The sequence below is a fragment of the Callithrix jacchus genome, chromosome 2, assembly GCF_049354715.1.
Source record: "Callithrix jacchus isolate 240 chromosome 2, calJac240_pri, whole genome shotgun sequence".
Taxonomy (NCBI): Eukaryota; Metazoa; Chordata; class Mammalia; order Primates; family Cebidae; genus Callithrix; species Callithrix jacchus.
The window spans coordinates 3,360,770-3,373,564 of NC_133503.1; the positions used below are offsets into that span (position 1 = coordinate 3,360,770).

Genomic DNA, 12,795 nt, shown 5'->3' on the forward strand with positions numbered 1-12,795 from the left:
GGAAAAAAACAAACGAACCCATTCAAAAGTGGGGGAAAAATATAAACAGACACGTTACAAAAGAAGACATACATGAGGCCAACAAGCATATGAAAAAATGCTCAGCTTCACTGGTCATTAGAGAAATGCAAATCAAGACTACATTGAGATACCATCTCATGCCAGTTAGAATGGCGATCATTAAAAAATCTGGAGACAACAGATGCTGGAGAGGATGTGGAGAAATAGGATCACTTTTAGACTGGTGGTGGGAGTGTAAATTAGTTCAACCATTGTGGAAGACAGCGTGGCGATTCCTCAAGGACCTAGAAATAGAAACTCCATTTGACCCAGCAATCCCATTACTGAGTATATATCCAAAGGATTATAAATCGTTCCACTATAAGGACACATGCATACGAATGTTCACTGCAGCACAGTTTACAAGAGCAAAGACCTGGAACCAACCCAAATGCCCATCGATGATACACTGGACAGGGAAAATGTGACACATATATACCATGGAATACTATGCAGCGATAAAATACGATGAATTGGTGTCCTTTTTAGGTACATGGATGAACCTGGAAACCATCATTCTCAGCAAACTGACACAAGAACAGAAAATCAAACACCACATGTTCTCACTCATAGGTGGGTGTTGAACAATGAGAACACATGAACACAGGGAGGGGAGCAACACACACTGGGGTCTGTCAGGGGAAAATAGGGGAGGGACAGCAGGGGGTGTGGAGTTGGGGATAGAGAGCATGGGGAGAAATGCCAGATATAGGTGATGGGGAGGAAGGCAGCAAATCACACTGCCATGTGTGTACCTATGCAACAATCTTGCATGTTCTTCACATGTACCCCAAAACCTAAAATACAATTAAAAAAAAAAACTTCATTTTGCAAATCTCACAGTCTACAATGGTTTGAAAATTTTAAAAACTCTGCCTTCACTGGTTTGACAAATACCAGGCTAGGCTTAAGCAGCTACCTGCATTATGAGTTTGTGTCAACACACTAAATCCAGATAAATACTGAATAAATCTTTTTGTTTTTTTGAGATGGAGTCTTGGTCGCTCTGTCGCTCAAGCTGGAGTGCAGTGTCACCATCTCAGCTCACTGCAATCTCCACCTCCCAGGTTCAAGTAATTCTCCTGCCTCAGCCTCTGGAGTAGCTGGGATTACAGGCATGTGCCACCATGTCCGCTAATTTTTGTATTTTTAGTAGAGATGGGGGTTTTGTCCTATCGGCCAGACTGGTGTCAAACTTCTGACCTAGGTGATCCGCCCGCCTTGGCCTTCTAAATGCTGGGGTTACAGGTGTGAACCACCACACCCAGCCAAACAAATCTCTATCAAGTAAGATTCGGCTAATACAAATTTGAACAGTATAGGAAAACACCTTAACTGTTAATTTCCATGTGCAGAGCAGCTGTGGCCTCTACGTATCACAGGAGTTAACAGATCGGACACAGTGCTTGCTTGTTTTCCCGGTAAGTAATGAAAGCTGGGACTACAGCACATTTTCATACTTAATCCAGTGTTTGCTCCAATGGAAGTGTTGTCTTTGATAGCGGAAAAAAACTGATGAAGGAAGATCTTGAAAAAAAAACCTATCTCGCTTAGGTTAACCAGCTGAATAAAACTGTCATTGGAAATAACGAAATGTGCTGATTGTAATCTCAGACTCCCTAAAGGTCAAGTGAATTTGAACTTGAAAAATAATTAAACACCTGGCTCAAAGATCTGCAGATCATTAGCCTACCTAGTTGCAATGAAAGTATTAAAGCTTTTTCTCTATGATTTAAACAAAACGAAACAGAACAGTAGTATTCACACTGGCGTTTATTGACGTTAATCACAACTGAACACAGGGAATCATTCTGAACTAAGAAAGCAATCTACACTTCTCTTCTAACTAGAAACAAGAATGCTGGGGGCCATCAGAATTATTGCTACCATGAATACTTTTTGGTATGAGGAAATAAATTTAAATCCTCCTTTTTAATTTTTTTTGGAGACAGAGTCTTGCTCTGTCACCATAGCTGGAGTGCAATGGCGCAATCTTGGCTCACTGCAATCTCCACCTCCCGGGTTCTAAGCAATTCTACTGCCTCAGCTTCTGGAGTAGCTAGGATTATAGGTGCAAGCCACCATGCCTGGCTAACTTCGTATTTTTAGTAGAGACGGGGTTTTACCATATTGGCCAGGGTGGTCTCAAACTCCTGACCTCAGGTCATCCACCTGCCTTGGCCTCCCAAAGTGCTGGGATTACAGAAATGAGCCACCATGCCCGGCCAAAAGCCTCCATTTTTACTTAAGGTTTTACTGATTTCACATTATAATGTGAAAGTAATGAGTCTCTAGCAGTCTTATCCTGAAAACTGGGGCTGATTATAAAGCACTACTTTGCTCAGTCCCATTTTCCTTCAAATCACCTATTTTGAGTAAATACACTAGTTTCATTTTCCATCCCTGTATAGGGGCGGTAAATGCTACTAAAAAAAAAAGCATAATTAGCACCAGTACAAATTCAAGGTTTCCAACTTGAGTGTAAGCATTGCTTTGTATTTTTTTTTACCCATCTCAGGATACAGTCTCCTATTACCCCAAAATGAAATCTCAAATGTCCTCCATTCTGCATAAAACCCATGCTGGTCCATCCGTGGAAAACATCAACCATGAATTATGGTCTTTTCACTTTACCTTCACACCACGACTTCTGTTACACTGACTGTCCTTATTACCATGTATGTCTAGCATTAGACTGGACTTCTAGGGAAGACGAACTCACATTCATTTCTCAGTCCCGAGGGCCAAACTCCAAAGGTAATTAAGGAAAGAAATGACTTCAATTCTTTCCAGTTCTGAATTCGTGGTCCTCTGAAAAATGGCAGTGTGTATTCAAGCTCTGCTGGTTTTCCTGATCTGGTTCTCCACCTTTAGGGGTCTTGCAAAAGACCAGGAAGTAAAAAATGTCTAGAGATTACTCCCACATGGTAATCGTTGCAAATAAAACTCTTAAACCTAACTTTAAACTAATAAAAATTTCATGATACTTTTTTTTTAAAACAGGGTTTTCTTGTCACTCAGACTCGAGTGCAGGCTGGAGTACAATCACAGCTCACTGCAACCTCATTCTCCTGAGCTCAAGTAATCCTCCTACCTCAGCCTCCTGAGTGTTGGGGCCACAGGCACATGCCATCATGTGTGGCTAATTTTTTTGTAGAGATGGTGCTTCACCATGTTGCCCAGGTTGGTCTCAAACTTCTGGGCTCACAGGATCTGCCTGTCTCAGCCTCCCAAAGTGCTGGGATGACAGGCGTGAGCCACTGTGTCCATCACCAATACTACAATTGTGTGTTCGGGTGGCTGGATTAAAGGAAGAAATGAGTACTCCATTTTCTTTTATTTCCCAGTCCTAAGGAATTTTAAAACACACTAATATTAAAGTTTAAATGCCCTAGAGCTGAAAAAGAGATTTAAAAACTTGACAAGTCTCATAGTAACTGGTGTAAGTTGAGGAAAAATAATAAAATGCAAGGTGTGTAATATTTTAATAGATCTGAGTGAATTTTGCATCTGTAACAATGAAATCAGAGTAATCTGAGGAAAGATTACAGAGATGAAAAAATTTTCAGAGATGAAAAGCATGGTTTGCCAAATTTAAAACTGCAATAGAAGCAATAAGTAGATGAAATATTACCAAACAAAAATTAGTAACATAAAATGTTACTAATGAATTATCCCACAATTCGAATAAAAAGGACAAAATAGATTAACAAGATGAAAGAAAAAAATGTTAGAAATATACAGATCAACCTCACCAATATTGTGTAGAGAAAGAAAACAGTATTTTTTTTGACAAACTTATTGAGCATCGAGCATCTAGTATACTGCAGCCATGATACAACAGCGAATAAGAAAGACATGGAATATGTCTTCAGAACATTCATATTCTAGAACAAATGAAGCTGAAGTAGTAACCAAAGAAATGACTGAAAAAAACTATGCTTATGAAGAACGGGAGCAGGAAGAAAAGAAAAGGAAAAAAAGTATACATTTTATATTTTAGACAAATTTAAGGCAAAGAGATTCTGACAGAATTTCAAAGATTCCAGAGACAAAGTACATATCCTTCAAGCACGGTGAGGATTGGGTGTCTGGGGTCATCAAGTTTTTAAAAATCTGGGTGGCAATGTTTTAAAATAAATACCACATGTAGACAAGGATAAGATTAAATTGGCACTCCAATACATTTGAAGTGGGAACATAAATTGTTATGATTTTCTAGATGTAAATTTGACAATTCCACTTCACATGCAGCTTAAGAACCTTACTAAGGTTTCTGCCAGACACAGTAGCTTATACCTGCAATCCCAGCAGTTTGGGAGGCTGAGGAAGGTGGATCACCTGAGGTCAGGAGTTTGAGACCAGCCTGGCTAACATGGTGAAACTTCATCTCTACTAAAAATACAAAAATTAGCTGGGTATGGTGGCACATACCTGAAATTCTAGCTACTTGGGAGGCCGAGGTTGCAGTGAGCAGGGATTGTGGCACCACACTCCAGCCTCGGCAACAAAGTGATACTGTCTCAAAAATAAATAAAGGAAGGAAGGAATAAGAACCTTACTAAGGTTCCTTACATCCTTCCCATCCCCTTCCATTCTTTGTGCTACTGTCAGACCTTTTACTCCCATGTGTTGTAAAAGCTATAATGCATTCTTATTTTTGCTTTAAACAACTATCTTTTTGAAGGTACTATTTCTTTAATTCACAATGTTGTGCAACCACCACCACTAATTGCAGAACATTTCCATCACAAAAAGGGAAATCCTGTACCTGTTAACAATCACCTTCAATACAACAGTCTCTTAAAGAGATTAAAGAAGAAAAAAAAATTCTCTTACTTCCATAGTCACCATTTCCAGCACTTCTCATCCTTTGTGAAGATCTACGTTTCCATTTTAAATCATTTGCCTTCTGCCTGAGCAACTCCAACATTTCTTGCGGAGGTCTGCTGGCAACAAGTTCCAGTAGGGCTTTTTTTCCTTGAGACAGGCAGGGTCTTGCTCTCTCACGCAGGATAAAATGCAATGTGGCTCAATTACGGCTCACGGTAGCCTCTGCTTCCTGGGCTAAAGTGATCCTCTCACCTCAGTCTCTCAAGGAGCTAGGACTACAGGTGCACGCCACCATACCTGGCTGATTTTTGTATTCTTTGTAGAGATGGATGGTGTTTTGCCATGTCACCCAGGCTGGTCTCGAACTCCTGGACTTGAGCAATCCTCCTTCCTCAGCCTCCCAAACTGCTGGCATTGCAAGTGTTGGCCACTGCTTTTTAAAACATACTTTAAAGATGTCTCCCCAGGCCAGGTGCAGTGGCTCACACCTGCAATCCCAGCACCTCGGGAGGCCAAGGCAGGCAGATCACAAGGTCAGGAGTTTCAGGCCAGCGTGGCCAACACAGTGAAACCCCATCTCTACTAAAAAGATAAAAAATTAGCCAGGTGTGGTGGCATGCACCTGTAATTTCACCTACTCGGAAGGCTGAGGCAGGAGAATTGCTTGAACCTAGGAGATGAGCTGAGATCATGCCACTGCACTCTAGCCTGGGCAAGAGTGAGACTCTGTGGTGGGGCGGCAGGAGGGGGCAGGAAATTAAAGAAGTTTCTCCATTGTATTTTGATTTGCTAAATTTCTGATGAGAAGTCTGCTGTCATTCTTATCTGTTACTCTGTACATGATGTATATTTTTTCTCTGCCTGCTTTCAAGATTTTCTTTCTATTACTGGTGATCAATAATTCGATGATGATGTGCCATGGTGTGGTTACCTGTATAGTCATTCTCCTAGGGATTCTTAAATATGTGGGCTTATAGTGTTCATCAAATTCAGAAATTTTCTGGTCATTATTTTTTACAATCTTTTTTCTGTTCTCCCCTTTCCCTCTTTTCTGGGGCTCCAATTATATATATGTCAGACTGTTTTTATCTCTAACAACTGTCCTTGTTATAGTCATTGATGTGCTATCAATATTTCCATGTTTCTCTCTGTTCTCATTTTGGACCATTTCTATTGCTCTCTTCAAGGTCGCTGATGTGTAGTGCCTCAACTACTGTTAATGCCATCATTGTACTTTAAATTTTCTTTCCAACTCTAGATGGTCTGTTTAGGTCTTTTAAAAGACACCTTCTAGTTCTCTTCCCATTAATGTTAACCATTTCCTCTAATTTCTGAACTAAGACCATATTTGTAACTGGTGTTTTCATATCTTTGTTAATTCCATCATCTCTGTCATTTCTGGATCTAGTTCTGCTGTTCTCCTGATTATGTCACATTTTCCTGGTTTTTTGTATGCCTGGTCATTTTATTGAATGTCTAACATTGTGAATTTTGTGTTTTAGATTTTGCATATTTCTTTAAATAGCACTGGACTTTGTTCTCACACACAGATAAGATTCTTTAAATCAGCTGAATCTTCCAAGACTTGCTTTTTCATTGTTAGAGTAGGTCCAGAATACCCTTCAACTTAGGGCTAATTTAGCCTCGTTCCAAAAGGCCATGCCCTTTTGATGCCCTTGTATATACTCTAGCTAATGGCAACACAGACTATTCCCAGCGCTGTGTGAGTTCCAGGAATCATTTGGCCTGCTCCTTCCCAGTGGGGTTCTTTCTCTGGACTCAGGTGCTCTCCTGTCATGCATGTGTAGGTCAGAACTCAACCCGACTTCAGGAGACTCCTCCACCTGCCTCTGGAGTTCTGTGTACAACTCCCACCTCGCTGGTACTCAGCCCCACAAATTAGGACTACCTTCCCTCCCTCCCCTCCCCATCTTGTCCTCTCAATTCCGTACGACACCAGGCTTTAATTTGCGTTCCCCATCCCTGCTCTGCACAATGAAAACTCCCACCAGATAATAAATTGGAGCAACCACAGAACTCAGCAGGTTTGTTTTCCACCTTTCAGTGACCACAGTCTCATGTTGCCTGTTACCCAGTGCCTACAAATTGCTATTTCATATATTGTCCAGTTTTCTAGTTGCTTAAAATAACAAGGTAAATCCATTCCTTGTTATTTCATCACTGCTGGACAAAATGTTTATTCAAGTAACAGTTTCTCAATTTTGTATCTTGTTGTTGCTGTTTTGAAACAGGGTCTCACTCTCGCCCAACCTGGAGTGCAGTGGCTCATAACTCACTGCAGCCTCAAAATCCTGGGCTCCAGGCATCCTCCCACCTAGGCCTCCCAAAGTGCTGGGATTACAAGAATGTGCGTGCCATTATGCCCTCAATTTAGTATCTAAAGGCTTAGTCTTCATCAAGCACTACCCCCTTATACCACCAAACAATATTTTCCCTCCCTTTTTCTTGGAATTTGCTCTGCTCTTCTACGTTTGCACTAAATTCTTAATTCTCCTACCTCTTTGGTTATGATTTCTGATTCTTGAATCCTGAAAGTTTTAGGAAAGTTTAGGCAAGTTTCCAAAATCCTATTCTTGCCACATTGTCTTCTATATCTGTGTAGGACCTCACCTGTGAAATTTCAACAACTCTTACAAATTCATTCATGACCTCTTTGGGGCTAACTCTTAGAATTACTAGGCAACTGGCCTTGGACTTCATTCACAGAGGGGGGAAAAAGGTGAATACAAAATATAATTTCTATATTTTAAAGTGTGTGTGACACACACACACACACACACACACACACTCTCTCTCTCTCTCTCTCTTTTATTTTTTTTGAGCAGAGTCTTGCTCTGTTACCCAGGAAGTTCTGTGGCGCAATCTTGGCTCACTACAACTTCTGCCTCCAGGGTTGAAGCAATTCTCCTGCCTCAGCCTCCTGAGTAGCTGGGACTACAGGCACGTGACACCATGCCCGGCTCTAATTTTTTATTTTTAGTAGAGACGGGGTTTCATCATTGGCCAGGCTGTTCTCAAACTCTTGGCCTTAAGTGATGTGCTGGCCTCAGCCTCCCAAAGTGCTGAAATTACAGGTGTCAGCGCCCACACTGGCTATATGAATACTTGTATTTTCAGTACACACATACGCACAGGCACACACACACACACACCTATTTTTTAAGTCCCCATTTCCAAATCATAACTCCAAATGTTTCTGCAGGCCAGAATCTCACACCACTATTTTCAAAAGCAAGTCACTTATCCTCCACCTAGAGCCTGCCTTTCTCCCTCTTTGCCAGTTAATGATACACAGTCCTCCCATAAGCCTCAGAGTCATTTCAACTTGTTCTACTGTTCCCACATCTACTCAAAAATCCAACTGGAAACAATGAATTTCAATCCATGAGAAACAATATTATTGCAGAGGGCTCCAGAATAATGATCTCAAAGGAGCACTAAAAAGCTAGCAGAATGAAAAACCCCCCTTTTTCCAGGTCAGAGATGTGAGAAAAATCTGCAAGGAGGAAGCCATACCATTGGCATACAAGCGGCTTATTCCTGGGGTAAAGAGGTAGATTTGGAAGAGCAGGCCAAAGTTGGACAGTAAGCCAAGGGAGGAAACTGTTGAGCAGAGTCAAGAGGCTGGGGACTTGAGCCTGCATTTTGGGGGTACCCATAGATGACAGAAGGAGAAACACGTCATAAACCCAGCTTGAAATGGTGCTTTGGCATAAAGTTGTATTTCTGCCCAAACTGGCATTTAATATCGGTTGAATTGAAAAACACACCAGCCATCAACTTTTTACCATGTAATTAACCAGCTCTGAATAATGTCATGTCTTTTTACTTTAACGCTCTTTTGAAAATGGGTAATAAATGAACAAAGTACAGAATTCAAAAGTCACAAAATAGTATGACCTGGAGAACATTGTGCTAAGTGAAACAAGCCAGTTAGAAAAGGACAAATACCGTATGATTCCACTTGCAGGAGCTGTCTAGAGCAGTCCAACTGACACACTCAGAAAGCAGAATGGTGACTGCCGAGGGCAGGCGGAAGTACTAAGGAATTGTTTAATGGCTGTGAAAAAGGTTTGGAGACTGGGTGTACAATATGAATATACGTAACACTGCTGAACTGTGCCCTTAAAAATCTTAAACGTAGTAAGTTTTGGTATATGCATTTTATCACAATTAAAAATTTAAGTCACAAATTACTATAGAAAGTACCACCCAACTGTGCCTTCTGGCCATTCTGTTCCACTCTTCACAAACAGCCGGCTGCCATGCAGCCATCTTTTCAAATACATTCTATCTACACATGCTTGCAAATATATGCCTTTTGATATAAAACACGCCCATACAGAAATAGTAGCATACTACATGTACTGTTCATGCTCTTTGGTCTTTTCATTTACTATACCTTAGAGACTTTACTAAATTACTTCATATAGAACTGACTTACTCCTTTTAAGAGCTACTATTAATTCACTATATGACTATATCAGTTATTTTACCAGTTCTCTACTTACGGGTAATTAGGTTTTGTACAAACTTTTATGGTTACAAACAGAGCAATGAATACCTTCGTGCTATTTTTATCCCCATATATGCAAGAGTGTGTGTAATATATATGTTCTATGCCTAGGATAAAACTAAAAGTTATGTGCATTCTTCATGTGTGACTGCATTATGCACACTACTTTTATTTACATAAAAATGTGTACTGAAGTATGGCATACATTCAGAACAGCACATAATTCTTAAGTTCATAGCTCGAGGAATTTACCCAACATAATCCCACCTAACACAGACATAAAAAACAACAAACAAAAGATTATAACCCTCCAAAAGCCCCTCATGTCTCCATCCAGTGAGCTCCCCAAGAGTAATAATACCCTGACTTCCGACACCACAATTTTGTCTGTTTTTGAACATGTATTTCTGTCTTTGGCTCTTTCATCTAACATTATGTTTGTGAGTCATTCACATTGTGTGAATTCTAAGTCATTCATTCTTACTGCTCTATAATATCCCATTATGGCAATACATTACAACTTATCTAAACTTATCTATACTACACAACGTATGTGCATTCTTAAATTTTAATAAATATTACTCAATTGTTCTTCACAGAGTTTAGAATCATACCATTAATATATGGAAGTAGCTATTTTCCTACACTTTAGCCAACAGCTAATCAAACTTCATAATCTTGGTTAATTGGATATTTTAAAAACGCTTTCAGTAGAGTTTCAATATGCTTTTCTCTTTTAACGACTGAGACTGAGAAACATTTCATACACTTACGTACGAAAGCCACGTGTCCCTCCTTTGAACTGTCTCTGATGTGCCCACTTGTCTACTGAGTTGCTGGCCTTTTTTTATCAGCAAGGGACCCTGCTTTGTAAAGGAAATTAGCCCTTTGAACATGCTGCATGGCAACTTTTGCCCAGGTCACCACTGGAATCCCAATTTTGCTTATACTACTTTCTGCCATGCTTAGGTTGTCTGTCTTTTTTTTTTTAAGACAAGAAGTCTTGCTCCATTGCCCAGGTTGGGGTGCAAAAAACAAAAAACATAGCCAGGTGTGGTGGCAGGTGCCTGTAATCCCAGCTAGTTGGGAGGTGGACGCAGGAGAATTGCTTGAACCCGGGCAGCAGAGGTTGCAGTGAGCCAAGATCACACCACTATATTCCAGCCTGGGTGATAAGGACACTCCGTATTTAAAAAAAAAAGGTGAGGTAGCAAGCTAGTAGTTCCCTTTTCTCCCGAGTGGCCACTTAGCTCATCCAGTACTATTTGCTAAAGAATTCACTATTTAAGTGCTTGCTTTGGCAGCACATACACTAAAATTGGAATGATACAGAGAAGATTAGCATGGCCCCTGCGCAAGGATGACATGCAAATTCGTGAAGCGTTCCATATTTTTCTTAAACTTCATATGGAACCAAAAGAGAGTCCGCATAGCCAAGTCAATTCTAAGTAAAAAGAACACAGCGGGAGACATCACACTACCAGACTTCAAACTATACTACAAGGCTACAGTAATCAAAACAGCATGGTACTGGTACCAAAACAGAGATATAGACCAATGGAACAGAACAGAGACCTCAGAGGCAACACAACATATCTGCAACCATACAATCTTGGATAAACCTGACAAAAACAAGTAATGAGGAAAGGATTCCCTGTTTAATAAATGGTGTTGGGAAAACTGGCTAGCCATGTGCAGAAAGCAGAAACTGGACCCCTTCCTGACACCTTACACTAAAATTAACTCCAGATGGATTAAAGACTTAAACATAAGACCTAACACCATAAAAACCCTAGAAGAAAATCTAGGCAAAACCATTCAGGACATAGGAGTAGGCAAGGACTTCATGACCAAAACACCAAAAGTATTGGCAACAAAAGCCAAAATAGACAAATGGGACCTAATCAAACTCCAGAGCTTCTGCACAGCAAAAGAAATAGTCATTGAAGTGAATCGGCAACCAACTAAATGGGAAAAAATGTTTGTAGTTTATCCATCTGACAAAGGGCTGATATCCAGAATTTACAAAGAACTAAAACAGATTTACAAGAAAAAAATAAACAAGCCCATTCAAAAATGGGCAAAGGATATGAACAGACACTTTACAAAAGAAGACATACATGAGGCTAACAAACACATGAAAAAATGCTCATCATCACTGGTCATCAGAGAAATGCAAATCAAGACTACATTGAGATACCATCTCACGCCAGTTAGAATGGCAATCATTAAAAAATCTGGAGACAACAGATGCTGGAGAGGATGTGGAGAAACAGGAACACTTTTACACTGCTGGTGGGAGTGTAAACTAGTTCAACCATTGTGGAAGACAGTGTGGCGATTCCTCAAGGCCTTAGAAATAGAAATTCCATTTGACCCAGCAATCCCATTACTGGGTATATATCCAAAGGATTATAAATCGTTCTACTATAAAGACACATGCACACGAATATTCATTGCAGCACTGTTTACAATAGCAAAGACCTGGAACCAACCCAAATGCCCATTGATGATAGACTGGACTGGGAAAATGTGGCACATATACACCATGGAATATTATGCAGCCATCAAAAATGATGAGTTCGTGTCCTTTGTAGGGACATGGATGAACCTGGAGAACATCATTCTCAGCAAACTGACACAAGAACAGAAAATGAAATACCACATGTTCTCACTCATACGCGGGTGATGAACAATGAGAACACATGGACACAGGGAGGGGAGCACTACACACTGGGGTCTATTGGGGAAAATAGGGGAGGGACACCGTGGGGGGGGGGAGTTGGGGAGCGATAGCATGGGGAGAAATGCCAGATATAGGTGATGGGGAGGAAGGAAGCAAATCACATTGCCACATGTGTACCTATGCAACTATCTTGCATGTTCTTCACATGTACCCCAAAACCTAAAATGCAATTAAAAAAAAAAAAAGAATTCACTATTTTCATCACATATACCACTGTTGACCACACAAAACATTCCTATAAATGAGGCTACTTCAGTGCTCTCAGCTCCATGCCAGTGATCTGATGCTCAAATTGGTTTGGCTTCAACATACACTTTAACATTTGACAGCACCAATACCCGCTTCAGGAACAGAGTTTCATAACTTTTGTGAAAAATTGCATTTTTGTTCTTTCACATAAACGTATGAATCAAGTTTTGAAAAGCCTATTGAGATACTGAGATTACTTTAAAATCACAAATTATGTGTGTGTATGTACATATATTTTTACTATATATATATTATCTATATATACATATAGTGAAATATATGTACATATATTTCCCCCAGAGATGGCATCTCACTATATTGCCCAGGCTGGCCTCAAGTAATCCTCCCACCTCAGCCTCCCAAAGTGCTG

At 40.3% G+C, this 12,795-nt stretch overlaps 1 protein-coding gene and 1 non-coding gene across 3 annotated transcripts in view; one reads left to right on the top strand and one right to left on the bottom strand.

Moving 5' to 3' along the window:
• VKORC1L1 (vitamin K epoxide reductase complex subunit 1L1) overlaps positions 1-12,795 on the bottom strand; it is an 84,758-nt gene that overhangs the window by 49,870 nt on the left and 22,093 nt on the right. The window lies entirely within an intron of this gene.
• LOC118151775 (U6 spliceosomal RNA) lies at positions 10,719-10,825 on the top strand. The gene has a single exon (XR_004740185.3). It is a non-coding gene; the product is annotated as a U6 spliceosomal RNA (small nuclear RNA).